Raw genomic sequence first — 24,779 nt, 5'->3', positions numbered from 1 at the left:
TATGCAGATATGAATAATGCACTTATGAAGATATGAATGATGCAGTTACGCAGATATGAATGATACACTTATGCAGATATGAATAATGCACTTATGCAGATATGAATGATGCACTTATGCAGATATGAATGATGCACTTATGCAGATATGAATAATGCACTTATGCAGATATGAATGATGCACTTATGCAGATATGAATGATGCAGTTACGCAGATATGAATGATGCACTTATGCAGATATGAATGTTGCACTTATGCAGATATGAATAATGCAGTTACGCAGATATGAATGATGCACTTATGCAGATATGAATGATGCAGTTACACAGATATGAATGATGCACTTATGCAGATATGAATGATGCACTTATGCAGATATGAATAATGCACTTATGCAGATATGAATGATGCAGTTACGCAGATATGAATGATGCACTTATGCAGATATGAATGATGCAGTTATGCAGATATGAATGATGCACTTATGCAGATATGAATGATGCAGTTACGCAGATATGAATGATGCACTTATACAGATATGAATGATGCACTTATGCAGATATGAATAATGCACTTATGCAGATATGAATGATGCACTTATGCAGATATGAATAATGCACTTATGCAGATATGAATAATGCACTTATGCAGATATGAATGATGCAGTTACGCAGCTATGAATGATGCACTTATGCAGATATGAATGATGCACTTATGCAGATATGAATGATGCAGTTACGCAGATATGAATGATGCACTTATGCAGATATGAATGATGCACTTATGCAGATATGAATAATGCACTTATGCAGATATGAATGCTGCAGTTACGCAGATATGAATGATGCACTTATGCAGATATGAATGATGCACTTATGCAGATATGAATGATGCAGTTACGCAGATATGAATGATGCACTTCTGCAGATATGAATGATGCAGTTACGCAGATATGAATGATGCACTTATGCAGATATGAATGATGCACTTATGCAGATATGAATGATGCAGTTACGCAGATATGAATGATGCACTTATGCAGATATGAATGATGCACTTATGCAGATATGAATGATGCAGTTATGCAGATATGAATGATGTAGTTATGCAGATATGAATGATGCAGTTATGCAGATATGAATGATGCACTTATGCAGATATGAATGATGCAGTTATGCAGATATGAATGATGCACTTATGCAGATATGAATGATGCACTTATGCAGATATGAATGATGTAGTTACGCAGATAAGAGAGAATAATGGCCACACTCAGATAATTTAAGTTTTGTAATTGTCCTAGGAGCTTAGGCTGGTCCAAAACCTAGGGCCAACAAATGTATTGATTTGGGTTATACCACCTACATTGAGTATGACCAAGAACTTGTGCTGAACTGAACCTCCCATCTGTCTCAGGTGTTTTCTGTGTTTTTGACATGACCGGAACATGATGATGTCTAACTTTCATAAGGTTCTTTCTCATCCAAGAATCAGTCTTTATGAGATGCACAAGAGCTGGATACATTCACATTCTGAATCTTCTGAATGAGACAAACTCTTTCAGATGACTTAAGTCTAAGATGGGCCACCACTAGCCTTATTTCTAGAATATTATGAAAACTCTATAATAGAAACATCTCAATACACTTTGTTGAGACACTTACTGGACAGCTTGCTTGCCGAATGGTTGTCACAATAATTGAATGGTTGGGTACCTTTGATATGCTGATCTATCTAGTGAAGCAGGTGGAAAGGAATTCTGTGGCATTATGAGGAATTAGATAAATCCTTGTCTGTTCCACTTTCCCCATTTTTTTCATGTCCGGTAAACTTTCCCTTCATATGGGGTCGATATAGGAAAGGCTGGCTACTATCACTACTTTAGACTCCTTACTATACCAGGGTATGCTCTATGCCAGGGTAATCCTATGGCTACACTTGTAAAGGCCCCAGGGCCATTAGCCTAGTACACACCTATGAAGCTATGAAGGGCCTTCAAACTCACCCTAAAAAAATAACCTTCCCAACACACACATCTGTCTCTGTTCCTCTCCCAAAGACTAACATACTTTTTTCCTGGCTCTACAGCCTAAGTATATTACTACCTGTCTCCCCATACCTTCTCCCTCCTCATATACTACCTGTCTCCCCATACCTTCTCCATCCTCATATACTACCTGTCTCCCCATACCTTCTCCCTCCTCATATACTACCTGTCTCCCCATACCTTCTCCATCCTCATATACTACCTGTCTCCCCATACCTTCTCCCTCCTCATATACTACGTGTCTCCCTGTACCTTCTCCCTCCTCATATACTACGTGTCTCCCTGTACCTTCTCCCTCCTCATATACTACCTGTATCCCCATACCTTCTCCATCCTCATATACTACCTGTCTCCCCATACCTTCTCCCTCCTCATATACTACGTGTCTCCCCGTACCTTCTCCCTCCTCATATACTACCCATCTCCCCGTACCTTCTCCCTCCTCATATACTACCCGTCTCCCCGTATCTTCTCCCTCCTCATATACTACCCGTCTCCCCATACCTTCTCCCTCCTCATATACTGTCTCCTCATACCTTCTCCCTCCTCATATACTACCTGTCTCTCTGTATCTTCTCCCTCCTCATATAATACCCGTCTCCCCGTACTTTCTCCCTCCTCATATACTACCTGTCTCCCCGTACTTTCTCCCTCCTCATATACTACCTGTCTCCCTGTACCTTCTCCCTCCTCATATACTACCTGTCTCTCCATACCTTCTCCCTCCTCATATACTACCTGTCTCCCTGTACCTTCTCCCTCCTCATATACTACCTGTCTCCCCGTACCTTCTCCCTCCTCATATACTACCTGTCTCCCCATACCTTCTCCCTCCTCATATACTACCTGTCTCTCTGTACCTTCTCCCTCCTCATATACTACCTGTCTCCCCATACCTTCCCCCTCCTCATATACTACCTGTCTCTCTGTACCTTCTCCCTCCTCATATACTACCTGTCTCCCCATACCTTCTCCCTCCTCATATACTACCCGTCTCCCCATACCTTCTCCCTCCTCATATACTGTCTCCTCATACCTTCTCCCTCCTCATATACTACCTGTCTCTCTGTACCTTCTCCCTCCTCATATACTACCTGTCTCCCTGTACCTTCTCCCTCCTCATATACTACCTGTCTCCCCATACCTTCCCCCTCCTCATATACTACCTGTCTCTCCATACCTTCTCCCTCCTCATATACTACCTGTCTCCCCGTACCTTCTCCCTCCTCATATACTACCTGTCTCCCCATACCTTCTCCCTCCTCATACTATCTGTCTCCCCATACCTTCTCCCTCCTTATATATTACCTGTCTCCCCATACCTTCTCCCTCATACTACCTCCTCACCATCCTTGGTTCCAAACTCCTCCCCTGCCCCTCTACCTAATTTCTGTGCACCCTTTCTCCCCTAACTGACAACCTATTACTCATCTCTCATATCCACCAGCCCCTACATCTCAAACGACATCTTTCCTATATTTTTCACATTCTCCTTACCTCACCTCTAAACATCTCTCGTACTCCCTACCTCACCTCTAAACATCTCTCGTACTCCCTACCTCACCTCTAAACATCTCTCGTACTCCTTACCTCACCTCTAAACATCTCTCGTACTCCTTACCTCACCTCTAAACATCTCTCGTACTCCTTACCTCACCTCTAAACATCTCTCATACTCCTTACCTCACCTCTAAACATCTCTCATACTCCTTACCTAGTCTCTATACATCTCTCATACTCCTTACCTCACCTCTAAACATCTCTCATACTCCTTACCTCACCTCTAAACATCTCTCATACTCCTTACCTAGTCTCTATACATCTCTCATACTCCTTACCTAGTCTCTATACATCTCTCATACTCCTTACCTCACCTCTAAACATCTCTCATACTCCTTACCTAGTCTCTATACATCTCTCATACTCCTTACCTCACCTCTAAACATCTCTCATACTCCTTACCTCACCTCTAAACATCTCTCGTACTCCTTACCTTACCTCTAAACATCTCTCATACTCCTTACCTCACCTCTAAACATCTCTCATACTCCTTACCTAGCCTCTATACATCTCTCTCCTCTCTAGTCTACTATTCCTTACCTACCCTCTCGACATCTCATATCTTTCTATCGCTGTATCCTGTCTCCCTCCATGTCAGTAATCCTACACGGAAAGCTATACCCCCTCACACTCTATAAACATACAACTTTACCTACATGAACTCAACTGTCTTCTTTCTGTTCACTTTATCATGTATCCCACTCAGACCCTAACCCCAAATTAATACTCTGTCATATCTAAGCTTTGCCATGTCTATTTATCTTACATAACAATACTTTAAGACACACTGTACAATTCTCATTTTTGATTGTAATATGCTGTACCAAACAGTATGTGTAATGCCTATTTATCTTGTGTAATAATGCTTTAAGATATTGCATTTCTTCTCATTCTTGATTATAATATGTTGAACTAAACTAAACTGTATGTGTAATGTATACTATATATTGTCAACATTTCTGTACTTTATGTGGAAGTTTTCTCTCCGGGCCTCCACTGAAAATGGGTTTTTGACCCAGTCGGACTTCTATGGTCAATAAATAAATAATAAATAAATAAATACTAGGTAAGCACTTGCAGGGACCATAAGAGGTTTAGCCATATACAACTTTAAGTAAACAAACTTAAAAGTACTTGCCAGCATTAATGAATACTTAATACTGTCCAACTCCCAAATCAAGCAGAGCCATACATGATAACCTTGGTATAAATTTATGTCTACCTATCCAATCATTAAGACCAGCCTTAAAGGCAGACAAAGGAGTACTTTGTTTAACCTTCAATTTTAACTTCTTCCATAGGCTAGGAATACTCGGAGTTAGGAATACTTTCCCTCCAGTGAGTGTTCTGTATTTGTTGGTGTAAATTTCGATGTCTAGCACAAGTGTTTGTAGAGCTGCTGATTTTGTGAAAAACAGGATGTCAGATCTATTTTATTTATTTAACATTTGTTTTTTGGGAAAGTCCAACTTGTAATGAAGCCAATTTTCAGTGGAGGCCCGGGGAGAAAAGCTCCAGACCCATGTCTTTGTAACATGGAAGGAAAACAGAGTACCCGGAGAAGACTCATACAAATGCAGGGAGGACATGTAGAACACACACAGAAGACACTCCAACTGAGAATCAAACTGCAGAACCTCTTGTTGTGAGATGACAATGCTGCCTCTGCACCACTGTGCTGTCCAAATATGACTGGATCTTTCATGGCTCAAAAAAATGAGACGGAGGTCACCTCACGGCAACATGTAGGCTACCAAGTATACAGAGAGGCATGCTTCTCTATCAGGGTAGGTGAAGGATGTAAGGACTCACTTTATTTATTTATTTATTTATTGATTGATTCACTGATTGATTGAGTTACTGTTAAAAATCAGTGGTACCTTTACAAATGAGAAAATGCTTGGATTAGTACATTCCTAAGAGGGCACTATATTCAGTGATGGATCTACTAAAGATGATTTCTTTGGATTCTGAAACTAGTCCCTTGTAAATTAACTGGACCAAATAGAAGGATTTCCTGACTATGGTGGAAACGTGATGATGGAATGAGAGAGTTATCCATGTAAGAATAAATGTCTCTTATAACTGTATCTGTTTGAAAAGGAGTACCACTTATAACATATGAAGTGGATCATTTTTGCCAAATGCTACTATCCTGCACTTTTTTGCATTTAGTTTGGGACCATCTTCAATACACCAGGCATGTATATTTTCCAGCCTTTTTTTGGATCAGTTTAGTATCATTGGATGACTGGGTAACAGACCCAGCTTACAGTTATCAGCAAACATGGTCAACTACACTTTTGAGATATTGGCTTAGATATCTGAAAAATTAATGCCAAACAGGAAAGGGCCCAGAACTTCTCCCAGTGGTACCCCCACTAGTTATAATTTGATTTTCAGAGAGGGTACCAGTAAGTCTCACTACTGGGACTCCACTGGGTGTCCAATTTGTGATGCAGAGCAAAATGTAGATGGTTATATCATGTTTGTCTAACTTTTCAATAATGCCAGCACAGGAGATAGCATCAAAAGTCTTGGCCAGGTCAAGATAAGCTAGGTGCGCAGAGTGACCACTGTCCAAATCCTCTGCTACCTTTTAAAAGATGACTCACCTTTCACCAAACCAAACTGAGTCCATCTAGATCAGTTAAGTTGCCTACTTCTGCATAAATAAGTCTTGATATAGTATGTTCTATGGCTGTGCCATTAAGGATGGTGAGGCTGATACATCTATAATTACCTAGGTCTGTAGAGGGGCAACCTTTTGTAAAGGAGTCACAGGGGCTTTTTCTTCAGGCATCAAAATAACAAATTCCGTTGATAGGCTGAGGATGAACTGTTTAGGTAGAGACGAGGATAATGCATATTTAGCAATGATGAGAACGCTATCGGGTCCCATAGAAACATTATTGTTAGCCTTTGCTATCGGGTCCCATAGAAACATTATTGTTAGCCTTTGCTATCGGGTCCCATGGAAACATTATTGTTAGCCTTTGCTATCGGGTCCCATGGAAACATTATTGTTAGCCTTTGCTATCGGGTCCCATAGAAACATTATTGTTAGCCTTTGCTATCGGGTCCCATAGAAACATTATTGTTAGCCTTTGCTATCGGGTCCCATAGAAACATTATTGTTAGCCTTTGCTATCGGGTCCCATAGAAACATTATTGTTAGCCTTTGCTATCGGGTCCCATAGAAACATTATTGTTAGCCTTTGCTATCGGGTCCCATAGAAACATTATTGTTAGCCTTTGCTATCGGGTCCCATAGAAACATTATTGTTAGCCTTTGCTATCGGGTCCCATAGAAACATTATTGTTAGCCTTTGCTATCGGGTCCCATAGAAACATTATTGTTAGCCTCTGCTATCGGGTCCCATAGAAACATTATTGTTAGCCTTTCCTATCGGGTCCCATAGAAACATTATTGTTAGCCTTTGCTATTGGGTCCCATAGAAACATTATTGTTAGCCTTTGCTATCGGGTCCCATAGAAACATTATTGTTAGCCTTTGCTTTCAGGTCCCATAGAAATATTATTGTTAACCTTTGCTATCGGCTCCCATAGAAACATTATTGTTAACCTTTGCTATCGGGTCCCATAGAAACATTATTGTTAGCCTTTGCTATCGGGTCCCATAGAAACATTATTGTTAGCCTTTGCTATCGGGTCCCATAGAAACATTATTGTTAGCCTTTGCTATCGGGTCCCATAGAAACATTATTGTTAGCCTTTGCTATCGGGTCCCATAGAAACATTTTTGTTAGCTTTTGCTATCGGGTCCCATAAAAACATTATTGCTAGCCTTTGCTATCGGGTCCCATAGAAACATTATTGTAAGCCTTTGCTATCGGGTCCCACAGAAACATTATTGTTAGCCTTTGCTATCGGGTCCCATAGAAACATTATTGTTAGCCTTTGCTATCAGGTCCCATAGAAACATTATTGTTAGCCTTTGCTATCGGGTCCCATAGAAACATTATTGTTAGCCTTTGCTATTGGGTCCCATAGAAACATTATTGTTAGCCTTTGCTATCGGGTCCCATAGAAACATTATTGTTAGCCTTTGCTTTCAGGTCCCATAGAAATATTATTGTTAGCCTTTGCTATCGGGTCCCACAGAAACATTATTGTTAGCCTTTGCTATCGGGTCCCATAGAAACATTATTGTTAGCCTTTGCTATCGGGTCCCATAGAAACATTATTGTTAGCCTTTGCTATCGGGTCCCATAGAAACATTATTGTTAGCCTTTGCTATTGGGTCCCATAGAAACATTATTGTTAGCCTTTGCTATCGGGTCCCATAGAAACATTATTGTTAGCCTTTGCTTTCAGGTCCCATAGAAATATTATTGTTAGCCTTTGCTATCGGCTCCCATAGAAACATTATTGTTAACCTTTGCTATCGGGTCCCATAGAAACATTATTGTTAGCCTTTGCTATCGGGTCCCATAGAAACATTATTGTTAGCCTTTGCTATCGGGTCCCATAGAAACATTATTGTTAGCCTTTGCTATCGGGTCCCATAGAAACATTATTGTTAGCCTTTGCTATCGGGTCCCATAGAAACATTATTGTTAGCCTTTGCTATCGGGTCCCATAGAAACATTATTTTTAGCCTTTACTATCGGGTCCCATAGAAACATTATTGTTAGCCTTTGCTATCGGGTCCCATAGAAACATTATTGTTAGCCTTTGCTATCAGGTCCCATAGAAACATTATTGTTAGCCTTTGCTATCGGGTCCCATAGAAACATTATTGTTAGCCTTTGCTATCGGGTCCCATAGAAACATTATTGTTAACCTTTGCTATCGGGTCCCATAGAAACATTATTGTTAGCCTTTGCTATCGGGTCCCATAGAAACATTATTGTTAACCTTTGCTATCGGGTCCCATAGAAACATTATTGTTAGCCTTTGCTATCGGGTCCCATAGAAACATTATTTTTAGCCTTTACTATCGGGTCCCATAGAAACATTATTGTTAGCCTTTGCTATCGGGTCCCATAGAAACATTATTGTTAGTCTTTGCTATCGGGTCCCATAGAAACATTATTGTTAGCCTTTGCTATCGGGTCCCATAGAAACATTATTGTTAGCCTTTGCTATCGGGTCCCATAGAAACATTATTGTTAGCCTTTGCTATCGGGTCCCATAAAAACATTATTGTTAGCCTTTGCTATTGAGTCCCATAGAAACATTATTGTTAGCCTTTGCTATCGGGTCCCATAGAAACATTATTGTTAGCCTTTGCTATCGGGTCCCATAGAAACATTATTGTTAGCCTTTGCTATTGAGTCCCATAGAAACATTATTGTTAGCCTTTGCTATCGGGTCCCATTGAAACATTATTGTTAGCCTTTGCTATCGGGTCCCATAGAAACATTATTGTTAGCCTTTGCTATCGGGTCCCATAGAAACATTATTGTTAGCCTTTGGCAGGGATTCTAAGAACTGTTCCAAGATGATTACAGGAAAACTACATTTTCAGGGATATAGGGCACAACAAAGTGAAGTTAGCACTAAATTTTTCTGCTAATATATTGGCTACATCCTGGGTATTGGAATATGTGATATTATTATTATGGATTAACTCGGAGCATTGTTGAACTTTATTTCCTATTTTTTTTATATTACTGAAGAAAGTGTTATTGTTTCCTTTGGTATCTGTAGTGACCTTAAGTTCTTACTCTGTTTGCATTTCTAATAGTGTTCTGAAGTTCTTAGCTGGCATGTTCCAGAGTGGTCTTGAGGTGGGGGGGTGGGGATTTTTTAAAACTTTACATTATGTTCCTTCTTTTGTTATCCAGATTATTAATCTAGCAGTTCCACCAGAGAGGATTATTCCTGAATTTACCATTATACTTATGGCATAGGGGTACTGACTTTTCTATGCAGCAATTTAGATGCTGGCAAAACTTGGAGGTCAATGTGGCAGCCCTCTCAGATGGATCCATTTGTGTGGGATTGTTGGGAATTTTGTATTGGTCTTCTACATGGTGAAGTAGGTTTGCTGTGGAGGAATCTCTATAGCTGGTTTAATTTGGAAATGGGGTAGGAACATTAAGTCTGACAAAGAAGGTAAACTGATTGTGGTCATACTTGAGTAGAAATGAGGAGATGTTCAGTGAGGTGCAGGTGGGGACTGGGTAGGAAAGTACCAGATCAAGGATACTAATGCCACTAGCAGTCAGTTTTACAATCTGTCCAGTGGTATTTACAAAGTTTAAGAAGCATTAAACATATCCATTTTTAGAGGTCTAGGTGTGACAGTCAATTCTTGCATAGTTGAAGTCTTCCCAGCAAGAAGTATTTGATATTTAGGCCTTTAATGGTATTAAAGTAATTTTCATGATCTTTGGGGGATATTGAAAGGCTCTGCAGCTAGCAATGAAGCAATAGTTGGATTTTTTAAGGGAGATTTGGATCTCTGCAAGCTCCATGTTAGGAGTGTGGGTAATTTGAAGTGAGATGATGATGTTTCTGACAAATTACAAATAAATCCGCGGTTACCCAAGGGCCTGAAGGCAGGATAAGTGCTTGAAGCTGGTATAAACTCAGAGCTGCCATTGCACTGGATACATGTCTCAGTAACTACATTGATATGAGTGTGTTTAAAATGCAGGAGGGTCTCAGGTTTTGACATCTTTCTGTTTAGACATCTAGCATTGGCTAGTGCCACCATGATGTACCCATATTTGGGTTTGAGTTGGCAGTGTAGGAATGTCCCCTAGGGAGACTCCACCTAAAATAGGCACTTTAGGGTCAAAAAAGGTTTTAACCAATATACAGAAGCCCCCATAAGCCACCCCTGGTGAAACAATAACTCTTATCTACAGTCTCATCACAGACTGAAACATAATGGATTCCCTTCAAATGAGTCCAACTAGTTAGCCAGTTCTTAAAGTTAAACATTGTGAGTTGATCTCTAGGCATCATTCTTGGTGAAGGCAAGGTACTACACAAGACCAGTGTCTTTCCTGCCTCTAATCATGCATAGTAAGCTCCATCATGTCTCTCTGCATGTCTCGCTGGGTGGAGCACCTCAGGTATTTCAGTCCCATGTGGGAAGCCATACTCATGTTTGTCTGGCTTAAGGTATCTTAGGGCACCTGTGACATCATGGATCCCTGCAACTGACAAACAGTTTACAGTCACCCTGTTTTTGTCCAGTCTGATGAGTCTGAAGTCTGTATGCTTAGCTATAGAGTCACTTATGAATAAGACATTTGCTTGTATGGCAGCAGATTTAGAGAGCATTACAGACTAGGCCTGCTTTCCTGGTGATTCTTGGGCAATCGGTGTAGAGTTGCAGTTATGTGGGACTGGAGAAGGTGTAGGTTTTGCCTGATGTGCTGAATGCTAAGATTTTTTTTTTTAAATTTGTTCTAGGTAGCTTTGGTAGATGTTTCTTTACAGCCTCAACATAAGTTATAGGTTTAGTGACATGGGGTGACTGATGTGGTGTTGTGGTTGCATGATGCTTATCGATAGTGGGCTGATAAAAGAGACTTGCCTCTAACCATCAACTGGTAGAAGCTGTGAACAGTCAGTAAGAAGAAGGCAGTTGCTATACTGACTTACAACACCTAATGCAATCAGACTGGCTATAGATGCAGTGAGATCAGACAATTGAACCATGTTGCCATGGAATGGTGAGCGCAGACAACTGAACCACTCTGCCAGGAAGTGGAGGAGAAGGGCTGGGTGAAGTACTCAGGAGATGGAGAGAGACTACTACAGAAGACACCTACAATTTATGAATGAAGTATTCAGTGTGATACTCTGAAGTTAGCTTAGATTGTGGCTAATCAAGCGGTACTTATTAAAAGACAGAATCTGGTTTGTCAAGAATGATAAATAGCGGTGAGCCACCTATTGGCTACTACCTGCATGTTACTAGTAACGATCTCTCCACAGCTACACTCCGCTAGGAAGCAGTGTTGCTTTGCTCCTTCACTCACCAAAAGAAAACCAATAACATTCTTACCAAGCTGTCTCTTCCCAAATGTTGTATTGGTTTGTGGCCTTGTTGTAGACTTCTGATAGTTGCCCTGGGTAGCCCATAGAGAATCTTACTGTGAGAGAGAGCTAAGCTGCACAGTGACCAAAGCCAGGCAAATCAGGAAAGTCCCACACACACTGCCCAAATAGATATGCCATGAATCAATGTGCCTATGCTCCATCTCTCACCAGGATCAAAACTGACACCTGAGAAGTGTTTTTTAGACTACCAGTGACTGGTAGTCTTGTCCAGATGTTTGCGATTTTAAAACTAAGATGGAAAAATGGATTAATGCTCCATGTATTGCAGTGTGCACTATACAACAGGAAGATATGAAAGCAAGGGTAACTGAAGTTTTAACAGTCTGGGGGGCTTCCTAGTTTCAACTTATAATGCTCAATAGTAAGAAGACAAGATGAGAATGGGAGGACCTTTCGAAGTAACACTTACAGGAAGGGGCTGGCCACTCAACAGCCACTGAGTTTAACAGCACAACAGAGAAGGGAGTGAGTAGGTGGGCGGGAAACAGCAGCAGTCAAAGGTCAGCAGCAGCTCCAAAGGAATACAATATTTTCCTGTTCTGCTTAACATAAATAATAAATACTTCTTCTCAGTTCCTCCCACATATCACATAGCCTTAATCTCTTTGCAGTCAGAGCAGAGAATAAAAAAAAAATATTTGATAACTTGCTCTAAGCAATTACTTTAAAACACCAAAATAAAAAGCAAATTAAAAACGTAAAACAAAACAAATTTTAAAGTTTATTTCTTCTGACTTTAACTTTTCCAGCACCAAAAAAGTTCCACAAACCTGATTTTTATCTTTATGCGATCTGTGCTCCACTGTTATATGGCCTGGGTTCTGTCTGAAATGTCTCGTTTATGATTAGTTATTTAACTGATTGCCAAATATGTGAGAAAATAGGCAGACGGACAAACAAACTATATATTTATTACTAAGTTGGTTATAACTGGGCAAGTGGCTAGAGTCACACTGGACCCTTCTCAGACATGGTGTGGGAAATCAACAAAAGTACCTCATAATAACACATTGATTATAGAACAATTTATGGATACACTGCATAAGGTTAAAGTATCATATACAAAATGAATGAAGTAGTCAGGGATTTGGGGACTCATGTAGATAGTAATGTAGGTTTTGACCAATGTGTGTCTAAGGTGGTAAGAAAATCATTCTATGTCACTTGATTTATAAGTAAAGGCATGGTATTTAGGTCAATATATTACTGTATTCAGCCCTTATCAGACCCATCATTCAGTATAATGACCCCTTTGGTATGTACCTGACCAGGCACATGCAACAGCTAGAACATCCACAGGGGTTGCTCACACAAAGAATGCCGGGTATAAACACAATGTCCTGTGCAGATCGCCTCAAAGCCCTATATCTGTACTCTTATAAACACAATGTCCTGTGCAGATCACCTCAAAGCCCTGTCTCTGTACTCTTATAAACACAACATCCTGTGCAGATCGCCTCAAAGCCCTATCTCTGTACTCTTGTTGCCTACAGACTGCTGCGAGGTGATTTATGCTGGCATACATGGCATCCTTGGATCCCATTCTGATGGACTTTTTGCATATCCACAAAATGAACAGCATCAGAACTACTAGATCTAAGGATTCACACTTTGCTCACATCTTAAATAGGAAATGTTAGAGGGACAGGTACGTATCTCATAAAATCACCTTCCTCTCAAATAGGCTTCTCATCCATGTAAAGCAGACTTCATTCCCTAACCCTATTCAAGTGTAACTTGGACAAGTGGATGGGAAACTGGAAATTCACTCCTAGTATGACCCTGAGAATAGATGTAGCCATTAAATCATCCCCTAACTAACATACACCCCTTAAAGTAACCTCTAAGCCACAGTAACTTGTGAGATACATTTGGGTTGCATGACTAGGCCTATAAAGGCCCCAGTGGTCATTAGCCTAGTATACACCTATGAACCAATAAATAAGGCAATGTATAATAAATATATATATATGGTAGGAAACAAAATGATCCCAAGGAGCGTAAGCATAAAAACCACGATGAAATTATTGCAACGAATAAATGTAGACCAAACCTTCAGTACCTTCAATGCTTTCGAATAAATCCAACCATTCGGTTCAAGTAAAAAACTTTTATTCCTGTGAGCGCTTTCACGGCAGAATAGTAGCCGCTGAAGAAGCGGCTACTATTCTGCCGTGAAACCCCTCACAGGAATAAAAGTTTTTTACTTGAACCGATTCAAATCATTGAAGGTACTGAGTCTACATACGTTGCAATAATTTCATCGCTTACACTGGGATCATAATTTGGTTGGCTTCTCAAATATATATATATATATATATATATATATATATATATATATATATATATATAAATGTACATCCAATGTAGATGAGAGATGGAATATACATGAGTTTTGCTGCTGGAACTGATGCTGCTGTAAAGTGAAAAGGATAGTAGAGTACTGTCATGATACACAGAACTCCAGTACATTTGTGTAGTTTTGTTGTATAAATGACAAATGCAATGCATTTAAACAAACTTATCCTGTTAACTGAGTTAAGAAGTGTATGTGAACAATGGCTTTAGATATTGGACTTTGCTGGGTTTACAGAGGTTGTTTTCTGTATTAACACTGAGATGCTTCAGTGAGTGACAGCACAGGGATGCAGTATCTAGCACTGATATCTCACAATGCTTGATTCGCAGGTTCAATACCTGCCTCTGGTGCCTCCTATGCACAGTCTGCATGTCGACCCTGTGTATGCATGGGGTTTTCACTAGGTGATCCGCTTTCCTCCCACATCCTGAAAGTGTGCCAGAAGGATGAAATGGTGTTTCTCCAAATTGCCTCTAGCTGTGTACTGCAGGTGTAACTGTTTGTGTCTTGACAGAGTCTGTCATCTTATTTTGAAACGGTTACATAACACATGCCCACTGCTTGCTAGGACAGGACCTAGCTCCCCAATGACCCTGAATAATATAAAGTGGGTAAAGGAAAATGAATTTCTCCATTTTAGTCACTTCTTAACTGGTTAAACCCACTAGACACAAGCTTCTAACCAGAAGTAGCCTGGAAGCAGTGTCAAGTTAAGTGACCTATTCAAAGTCACACTGTCAACAAATAGAGACTGAGAGAATCAAACACTGAACTTCAGGATGCAGCTCGGTGAATGAATAAATACTTCAGTAAGATGCTTTACTGGGGCTGATATAAACAAATGGGATTGTTGATGTGTGTTATACTGTGAGGCATGTTGTCCCAAAGTTCAGGAGCAACCAAAAAAGGTATCCATTTACAAATATTTATTTTAGATCTAAGGAATCTGGGTGTTTTTGATTGGATTATCCTGTGATTGTAGGTTTGAGGCTTGTTGTGGAGTTTATTGGCCAAAGAGAAGCATTAGTTAAATTTAAGAAGTCTGAAAGTGGCAATTAAAACTTGAGCATGTTGCTTCAGTAGAAGTAATCTTGTAATAAAGAGGGTGAGGCATTCCTGCAGGAATGGATGGGGTGGGTGTATGGAGAAGATGCCACATACATTGAAAAGAATGTAATTATCTTTTAAGGTACTGTAAACCTATTGACTGGACCTTGAACTATGTCAGCAATTATAATGATTTTTTGAAAAGAGAGTGCTTAACCAGGTTAGTGTAGATAATATGCATAAGTGCCGTGGGTGTGGGGGGCAAAACCCCCCACTATTTAGTAGGCCGTTGTCCATGTTACTAAAGATATTATTTGCAAGTATTAAGTGGGTTGAGGTGGTACTATAGACACCATGACTTTCTACCATAAGCAAGTAGGAAGGAGATTTCCTTCCAAGCCTTCTAAGACATTGAAAATGTCTGACCTTGACGTCACTCCTTTGTTACCCACACTAGGCTAGTAACCATTCTATCATTTGAATGAACTCCATTTAATACTATAACACCTCTGTGTCCTGTTGTCTAATCAATATCTTTTCCATGCTACTACCCAAGACCTACCGCAAGCCTGCTAATTTGATCTTAGAGAGCAATTATTAAAGTCATTAATACAGACAATATGGGTGTGCTTACCTTACATGGTCCAGTATCAGTGTGAAGTTTTCTAGCAGTGTCCATGTTTCTCTTCAAGCCTCTGTTTGCTCATACTGTGTTTCACAGACATTATTCTGTTACAGGCTCTCTAATACCAAAGATAGGCTCATTCTGCACTTGTTTAACAGTCTCAGTGGATCATCTTGTAGAATTCTTCTTTGATCCTTGGAAGATCAGAAGACTGCTGGTTCTATCCCCACACCAAGTGTTTGGAATCCTGTTTCACTACTGACATTGTAATGCGGCAGTGGGGGAGGATGATGGTTTTGAGATGAGAAGTTAAACTGAGGGCGTCATCAGGCTGAGATGGTGATGTCACTGGTAAAGTTTTCAGGACAATAACCAAAAGCAGTAGGGGGGTTTTACTACGGTATCCAAAACAAAAACAAGCAAAGTACATAACATATTAGAATAATACATTGATGTAAATGTGAACATATAAAAGTTAAAGAGCAATAAAATACAGAAAAATAAAAATCAAGCAACCATCATGATTTTATAAATGTTGTGCAAAACAGGTAATAAAATTTGTCTCATATTTATTCAAGACATCAATGCACAACCTCTGTACAATTGCAGCAAAACATACATCAAATTATTTTTTCAGTCACCCCTCAGAAACAAAGATAGGATATCCATAGTGAGGGTAATGAAATTAGCATTCAGCTCATCTCTTCCAAATCTCTACAATCTTCCCTGCTTCCTGTAAACAAAGGCTTCCATTATATAATTTATAAAATACATTCACCTCTACCAGCAATCATTGAAATGACTACTGACAGAACATCTTACAGATGAAGATATGCTTAAAGCCTTCTCTGTAGACATAACAGACACTTGTACACAACATCCCCCAGTTCCTCCCACTGCTCCTAGTAAAATATCAGTTCATTAACCTAAGTTAAAACAATTTCCACTCAAAATGTAAGGTGGATAATGTTAAGTCACACTTTCTACGTTTGCTAATAAAATTGTTCCATTTGTAAGTTGAATCAAAGAATGCTATAGACATGAGCCACAAACTTCCTTCTTCTGCCTCCTGCATAATACCCTTAGAAAGATAAAAATATTCCCAAAATTCTGTACAAAATATTAAACAAAAAAAAAACAGGGCTGACACATTTTCAAACCACTGTGAAGCAGTTTTACCATATGAAACATACATTTTAACATGAACCTTCCCTGTATCCTAGCCAGATTTGCCCATCTGTCTCTACTGAAAATCACTAGGTCACATAAGGACAAAACATATTTGTAAGTGGCCCTTTTCCTTTATACATTATGAAACCCCCCATATGTCATACTGTACTTGTGAGCCAGAATGCCAAAGAATTTTTGTACATCTCTCTTGAAAACATGTGCTTGGATGTCCATGATTTTACCTCACATTTTTTTTGCCCTATCCCTTATAGAATTTTTGATTTCCCGTTTTTTTTGCCCTATCCCTTATAGAATGTTTGATTTTCTAGTTAATCACTTAAGATTACAATAAGTCAGTATTGCCAGACAATGGAATTTCATGGTCTTTATTGTTTAGAAAATGTATGTTTATGTAAAACCTGTTGTTCTATTAACTTTTTAAGTGAATTAGGGTGATATCTAAAAATTGTCCCTGATTTGGGGATTTTGTCCACCCATTATTTTTGGCTTTGTCCAGAAATCTTGAGCAAAGAAGGTAAGAGATTTGCTTGAAAGATCTTCATACTAAATTTTCTGTACTTAGCCCAGATCTCCCGAATGGGTCATAGATGCATCCGCCGTAGAACATTTTTGTTTCTTTCTTTCTTTCTTTTGTTTTGTTTTTAAGTCAGCATTGGGATTCAGAGGCCTTTGTTCCAAGAGATTCTGACTAGTCAATTTGGATCTGTAGCCGTGAGCAGAGAGATATAAAGCTGACTTTGATGATCTAGGATTGATTACAAGCTTGGAAATTGGGAAAGATAACTAAAGATAGTGGAAGCGAGTGGCTGATATTGGCTCCCCCACTACCTGGGGATGGGCAGTTTATATCACATTAACACTAACTCCCATGGCAAAGCAGGACTAGGGTGCAACATAAGGGCTGAGAACTTGTACTTTGTTTTTTCGACCTACAATATGTATTATACTTCTAGGGTGAATGTGCAGGAGTGCATACATACCTCCATCACAGTAGTATAGTAGCAATAGTAGGCTCTTACTCAAGTGAGTGCATACATCGCCCACCAACAAGTTGAGATTTACATAATTAAAGCCGAAAACCCTGATGGCTGCCTTGATGATAATTCCAGTGATTGGCTCATGCTATGAAGATGAACAAATGGGAAAATCTTTCACAGGATGGTTGTCAGCTGATGGAGATTTAAAAAAGATGTATAGTGTTGCAGAAGATCACCATGTACAAGGTACATAAGCCAGTTCCTGGAACTGTAGAACAGACACCAAAATCATAAAAGAGAGTATTATCTTTAGGTTTCCTGCCATAAGATAGACACATACGGATTTCCAGATAGGCATAGAAAGAATGTTTGCATCTGTTCTACCCTGTTACTAACAGTAAACTATGAGACCCACTTAAGATTTACCAGGTTGCTATGTTTTGCCATGTGCAGAAAATCATAGAGCAACCACCAAAAGGTAAGATTTGTGATCTGGGGATAAACTCAAAAAACAAAGTAGGAAACCAGATAAGGCAGAGTGAGGTGGGCACATGGTAAAATGCACTAGATTCATAGATACATACTAGACACAAGGTCCAAGAGACAATTGAGGAGCTCAGTCTAATTTTCCAACTGCCTAGAGCACTGTCTGGTTAAGTGTCTAACACAGAATCACAGAAGGCAAACAGAACCTGAGAGAATCATAACATTGGGGTAGATGAAGCCGATCGTAAACGGCTCAGAGCCTCAATCTTCTGCAGTAAGTGCCATCTCAATTATGTCACTAATATTCCACTGAGGTTATTAGCTTCTGAGGGGATGTAACATGTTATACCTGTTACCTGACTAAAATCACATGTATAACATGATGAAAGGTAGCACTCATGGCTGCAGCCTTTGAATATGGATAACTTACCCAGAGAAAAAGCTCACTGCATTTTAACAGAAGAAAAAGGAAGGCATAAAGTCCAGTAAATATTTAAAAAAATAACAAAGCAGTACATCAAGAATCATCTCTGTGAAATCTATATCTCTTTACATCTATCTAGTGTGTGTGTGTGTGTGTGTGTGTGTGTGTGTGTGTGTGTGTGTGTGTGTGTGTGTGTGTGTGTGGTGTGAATTTTGCACTAAAGGGTACTGAAGTAATCTAGAATGAATTCAGTCTAATTCAGTCTTTTCTGTTCAATGAGAATCCATGGCACCCTTTATGTCGCTTTTTATTACATTTGCAAGAAAGCACTTTTGCTCCTTTTCCATAGAAGGTCAATGCAGCCAGCTAGAAAGTTTGCATAAAAGTCAGACAGGTGACAGAATTAATCTTTCAAAGCTGTAATTTCAAATTCAAATCTTTTCCAGAAACTCCTTTAAAGTCCCATGCTTTAGCCTAGAACTAAGTGCAGAACCTCTTACAGAAAAAAGTACTAGATGGGGTACCCATCTTACCAACATTATTATCCTCTGGAAAACAGGGATCATCTAGAAGCATTCAGGACCTCACAGCTTGGAACAGGTTTTTCACAGTTATGAAATTCAAAATTATCATCATCTGTGCTATATTATGATTTTACAATCAAATAGGATGAAGACAGCAGCATGGAAGATGTTCATTTGTTTGTTTGTTTGTTTACTTATTTATTTCATTTGTTAACCATGATGGGCTGACTAGATGAATAACTTTTCAGCAGATTCCCAGGAAGAAAAGCTTCCGAAGAGGAAATTAGAGCAGTTAGATAAAACAATAATTAATATATCTGTTCTAAAACAATACATTTTACAATCTGCAGTAACAACTCTCATTTCCAAGTGAGACAAAATTGCAGTATTAAGTTTTTAGTTATTCTAGTTGAATAAAGTGAGAGAGAGAAGGAAGAGGGAGGTATGAGCTGAGGTGCAGTACTGAAGGCAGGAGTAAGAGGGTAGCAGAGGACAGGGGTATTAAGACAGAAACAAGGGGCATTTGAGCTTGGTAAAAAGGTTCCAGTTTGAGCTTCCTATAAGAAATACATACTTAATGTTCAAAGTAAAACATGATCATTTCTAGTTTTCAGCTCCTCCCTTTGACCAGGTCACAGAACTCAGGATATAAGCCAAGTTGTTAAATTATGTTGAGAGGATGCTAGGATGGAAACTGGAAAAGAAGGGTCTGTTAGCCCTCAGCAAGGTTTTCATTCAGCTTCAACTGTTGTCTGATTTTTAAATTACATTTGTTGTTGACATTTAGTTACTTTTCAATAATTAGTTTTATAGTTTAAAGTCACCAGTTTGGTGTTTCCTTATAGATGATCTGCAGTTCACATTTTGGTGTCTTCAGACTAGATGACTGCAAAGTGATTTAGATTTGTAGACTTGACATATTAAATCTCTGACTTCATGTTAGCATACAACATTTGAAATTATATTCAGGCTGTATTATGTAGCCTTATAATTTTAGTTTTTACTGAAGCTGTTGAATCAATTATATGTTAAGACCTTGCTGGCTTTTTAGTGATAGACACAAAGTATGCAAGCTATAAAAATCACACCTAACTGAATTTTGTCCACCTCCTTCATGTTGACAATACTACAATTTCTCACTGTAGTCCTAAGACATTGTGTTTTTGTCTCATCACTGTACTGATAAAAGCAATATTTTATTTGATAAACTCTCAAATGCATTTACTTTGAAAACCTTTAAAAGCATTTACCTTTCAAAATTATCACTTAACCATTATAAGCATCACTTTTATTGTTGCATTTATGTATTACTACTTAAGTGTATTTTATGTGAATTTGCTATTTGTAATAATTATTACATTTCCAGTTTAGTAAGTGGAAATTTGAGTACCAGTGTTAACTTGCATTCTAATGTTTTCATCTTAACTGTATTCATCTGGGTTCAGATTTATGATAATGTATATAATTTACTTGCTTTCTGGAGGTTTTCTCCCTAGCTTCCACTCAAAACAGGCCTCAGTACCGTGGGTAACCCAGTTAGCAAAACATTATGAAATAAATAAAGAAAGACAAGAATAAATATTCAGTACCTTCTTAACGTTAGATCACAAAAATAATAACATGTAAATATGAGGTATCTGTTGATATTCTAGGGAATATAACCACAACCTTTAAAATAATGTAAGTGCAAATGCAGGGGAATGTATGATAAATCCAAAGATGCAGTAAACAGTACTAGCCTTTATTCTGCAAAGAACAGTCATCTCTTGGTTAGTATATATATACATATATATATATATATATATATATATATATATATATATATATATGTGTGTGTGTGTGTAGATGAGATGTGGAGGGGACCCTCCAAGTAAAATGCTATAATAATATAACAATGTCTTTCTAAATTTGCTGATTTTGCTTGATTTGCTGTGTATTTTTAAGTTCTTTAACCAATTCAATAATTGCTCATATTCCCAACACTCACATTAACCTTCCTTATCAGTCTTACAAGTATATCTAAAACTTCTTCACAAGCTCATTTTTTATTTCTGTCTTTTTTATTGATACGGTTCTACATTCTGTCCCTCAGCTCTCTCCCTCTAGTAACTATCCCAATATACATATCTCTTTCTCTAGCCCATGTGCACCTTCACTTACGCTACATATCACGATTGCACTACGCTACATAGCACGACTGCACTACAACCGCCAATACTTGTATCTTTCTTCATACTACAACAGAGACCATCTTATCAGCATCCTGTTCACACTCTCATATAGCATACCTTTTACACAGTAAGGCTATCTATAAGGGTCTATATTACGTGATCGATCACAATAGCAAATGCTCTAAAGAGCGAAAATGCAGCACAATGAAACCATTATTGTGGGGGGCTGGTCTCCCCACACCCCCCACTAAATATATATACCAATTCCAAGATCGCACTACAGTGAGGAAAGGGCAAATATTCTGCTATTCACTGTACCTCAATCCCACAAAAAGCACTTTGCTCTGCTGCATTTTCTCTTTAGAGCATTCGCTATTGTGATCATTCGATCACGTAATATAGACCCTATCGATAAGACTTCCAGTCACTATACTACAATAGTCCCATACCTTTTCCAGCTGTTAAAGTACAACTATCTGAAGCAGCAACCTTAGCTCTTAAATCTTAATACTAAACCTAAACTCAAAATGATTTTGACCTATATCATCATAACCACATGTCTATAAAGCTAAGAATATTATATACACCCAAACCGCAGTCTGACACACCATACTCTAACTCAAGATAGTACTCCAATAAGTACCCTTCCTGCTCTGTAGACTTCATGTGTACCATATCAACCTACAAAGTGCCTGTGACTAACTTCTTCCAGAACTTCATACACTTTGCAGATATCCTCAAAACCAGTGAAAAATGACTGTGCTACAACATAGACAATGAGCAGATACTGCCACTAGGTTAGATATTAGCAGATTAGATAGGACTAAAAAAGCTGGTAAAGTCACAATTTTTTACAATAATAATCTTGAGATCTTTCTTTTCCACAAACAAACCATTTCTAGTTTCTCAGATTCTGAAACTCTGATAACCAGCTCAAAATTAATAATCATAAAACAATAGCTACCAAAGGTACATGCATATCTGCAGGTAAGAATATTACCATACTGAAAGACATGCTGTGCTAGGTATCCTCCAATACCCCATATAAAACCATTCCAATAGGTGACCTCAGTATAGACTGGAAAATAATATACTCTGATAGCCCAATCAATAATATGCAGCACTGTAAATTCACTCAACTCATCACTATTCCTCACAGGAACAAAAAAGCCGCTGCCTGACAGTCATTCCTAGACTGGTCATTAATGTCCTCTCCTGATAAAATCTCCAGTTATGGCACTCTGCCAGATAGCCTAAGTGACCATCTACCAATCTATGCAGTCAAGCACCAAATCAGCCACCCCAGAACACACCACCTAACCCCTGTCAGAAAACTATCCACCATCTACAAAGAAGCTTTCCTTAACACACTGAAACTGGGAATCACTCCGGACTCTCCCTTAAGATGATGCTCTATCAGAATTCAAGAAAGTCTTCCTAAACATTCTTGATTCATCATCCCCCTTAGACCCAAGAGAGTTAAAGTGAACCCTGCTTCATGGCTATCCATAGAATTAAAGCAAATCATGAAGCAGTGAGACAAAGCCTGTAAGGCTTGGCCCAAAAACAAAATAGATGTAAACTTGTAATCTTTCACGTCACCAAACCTAAGAAAATCAATTACTCCATTCTCTAAAATGTGCAACCTAATAACTCTAAACATTTCTGGGCCTCAGTCAACAAACTGCTAAACCTAGGCTAAATCACACAACCACCCTGATATATATATATATATATATATATATATATATATATATATAATATTGCCAGCCAGTTTAATAGCCACTTTTTAAATACAGCCATATCCATAACTGTTGCCATATCCAAACACTCATAGCCCCCCAAAACGAGTAACTTCCTTGAGTATTCCTCTGTTCAACCTCTTCTTACTGCTGTACTCAAAAACATTTTCCATAACCTAAAATCCAGTACCAATGCTCAGATAATTTACCAAGAGAATAGCTTAAAATTGCAGCAGATACAATCTCTTATTCAATTTCAATTTTGATAAATTAATTCTTAGCTGACAACACTGCCCCAACACTCTAAAAAAATCATTCATTATAAACCCTACATAAAGGTGCTATTTCCACAGACCTTAACAATTACAGTTCAATAGCTATACTACCCCCTTGTTAAAAAATTATTGGAGAAATTGTCCACAAACACTCAACTACCTGCAACAAAACCATTTATCTCTACCACAGTGAATCCTCCTGATATTGGTTTCATAGCTATCTTGCGAAGAAAACTCAAGCTGTTAAATAACAAACTGACTTCTCTGCTTTCCTCCCCATAAATATAGACATCCCGCAGGAATCAATGTTACAGTCCATGTTCTTAAAACTGTGCAATAATGATCTCCATACAACTGCTAAACATGCCAAAAAAGTTTAATATGAAGCTGATTTCAGCTTTGTTTGCATTGTTAAAACTTTTACTAAATTTTAAGACCTTAAGCAAAAATTCTTCTCATCTATTAACCTGCCCCCACCAAAAAAATGACAGTCTTTGCTGCTTGTGATGATACCAGCACAACTAGCTGGAATTTTCTAAATAATTATATGTCATTTGTGAATATAAACTAATCTATACAAGATAGTAATATCAATTTATAGAAAGAAAAGGTGTTGCCTAAACTGAAGACTGAGACAGTTATTCAAGTTATTTTTGACAATCAGTTCATTCTCCCACTTTTGAGTTTCTGCGACATTTCCCCAATTTGTCTGATGTTCTACTATAAGAGGTTCTTCATACTTTTGATTTGAAAGCTGCTATCCAGGATGAATGTTGTACAATCATAACAGTTCCAGGCAATATAATATCTGTATACACTCTAGGTTTGGAGGACCAGTAGAGTGACTTTACATAACTGAAAATGTTGCTATTAAATGAATGTAGATTTCATTGTTTACTGGGTTCATTTATTTTTTTCTGTGTATTTCACATTGTTTACATACTATAATGATAGGCTATAACATTTTAATATTATTGCTGTAATGTATGCAACTTTTAAATATAATACAAAATTTCCTGCAAAGTCACGTGTTCCAATACGTGTACACTTATGTTCCTTTAAAAGAGCCAGTGTTAACAGATTTAGCAAGTCATGTAATCCTGCATTCACAGTCAGTATTCAATAAATGTTCTTTGTGAAAGCAGTTGATGTCCAGCAACTCTTAATTCTTCATTGTGTATATTAATTGATTCCTGGCAGAATCATTTCATACTAATATGATCCAATAAATGTCTTGGAATTCATTTGCAGCAAAACTTCAAGTTATCATCTTATTATCCACCATTCACATTTTAGTTGTCC

This window comes from Protopterus annectens, chromosome 5.part0 (genome assembly GCF_019279795.1).
Source record: "Protopterus annectens isolate FY-2018-M chromosome 5.part0, PAN1.0, whole genome shotgun sequence".
Lineage (NCBI taxonomy): Eukaryota > Metazoa > Chordata > Ceratodontiformes > Protopteridae > Protopterus > Protopterus annectens.
This window is presented reverse-complemented; position numbering follows the sequence as displayed.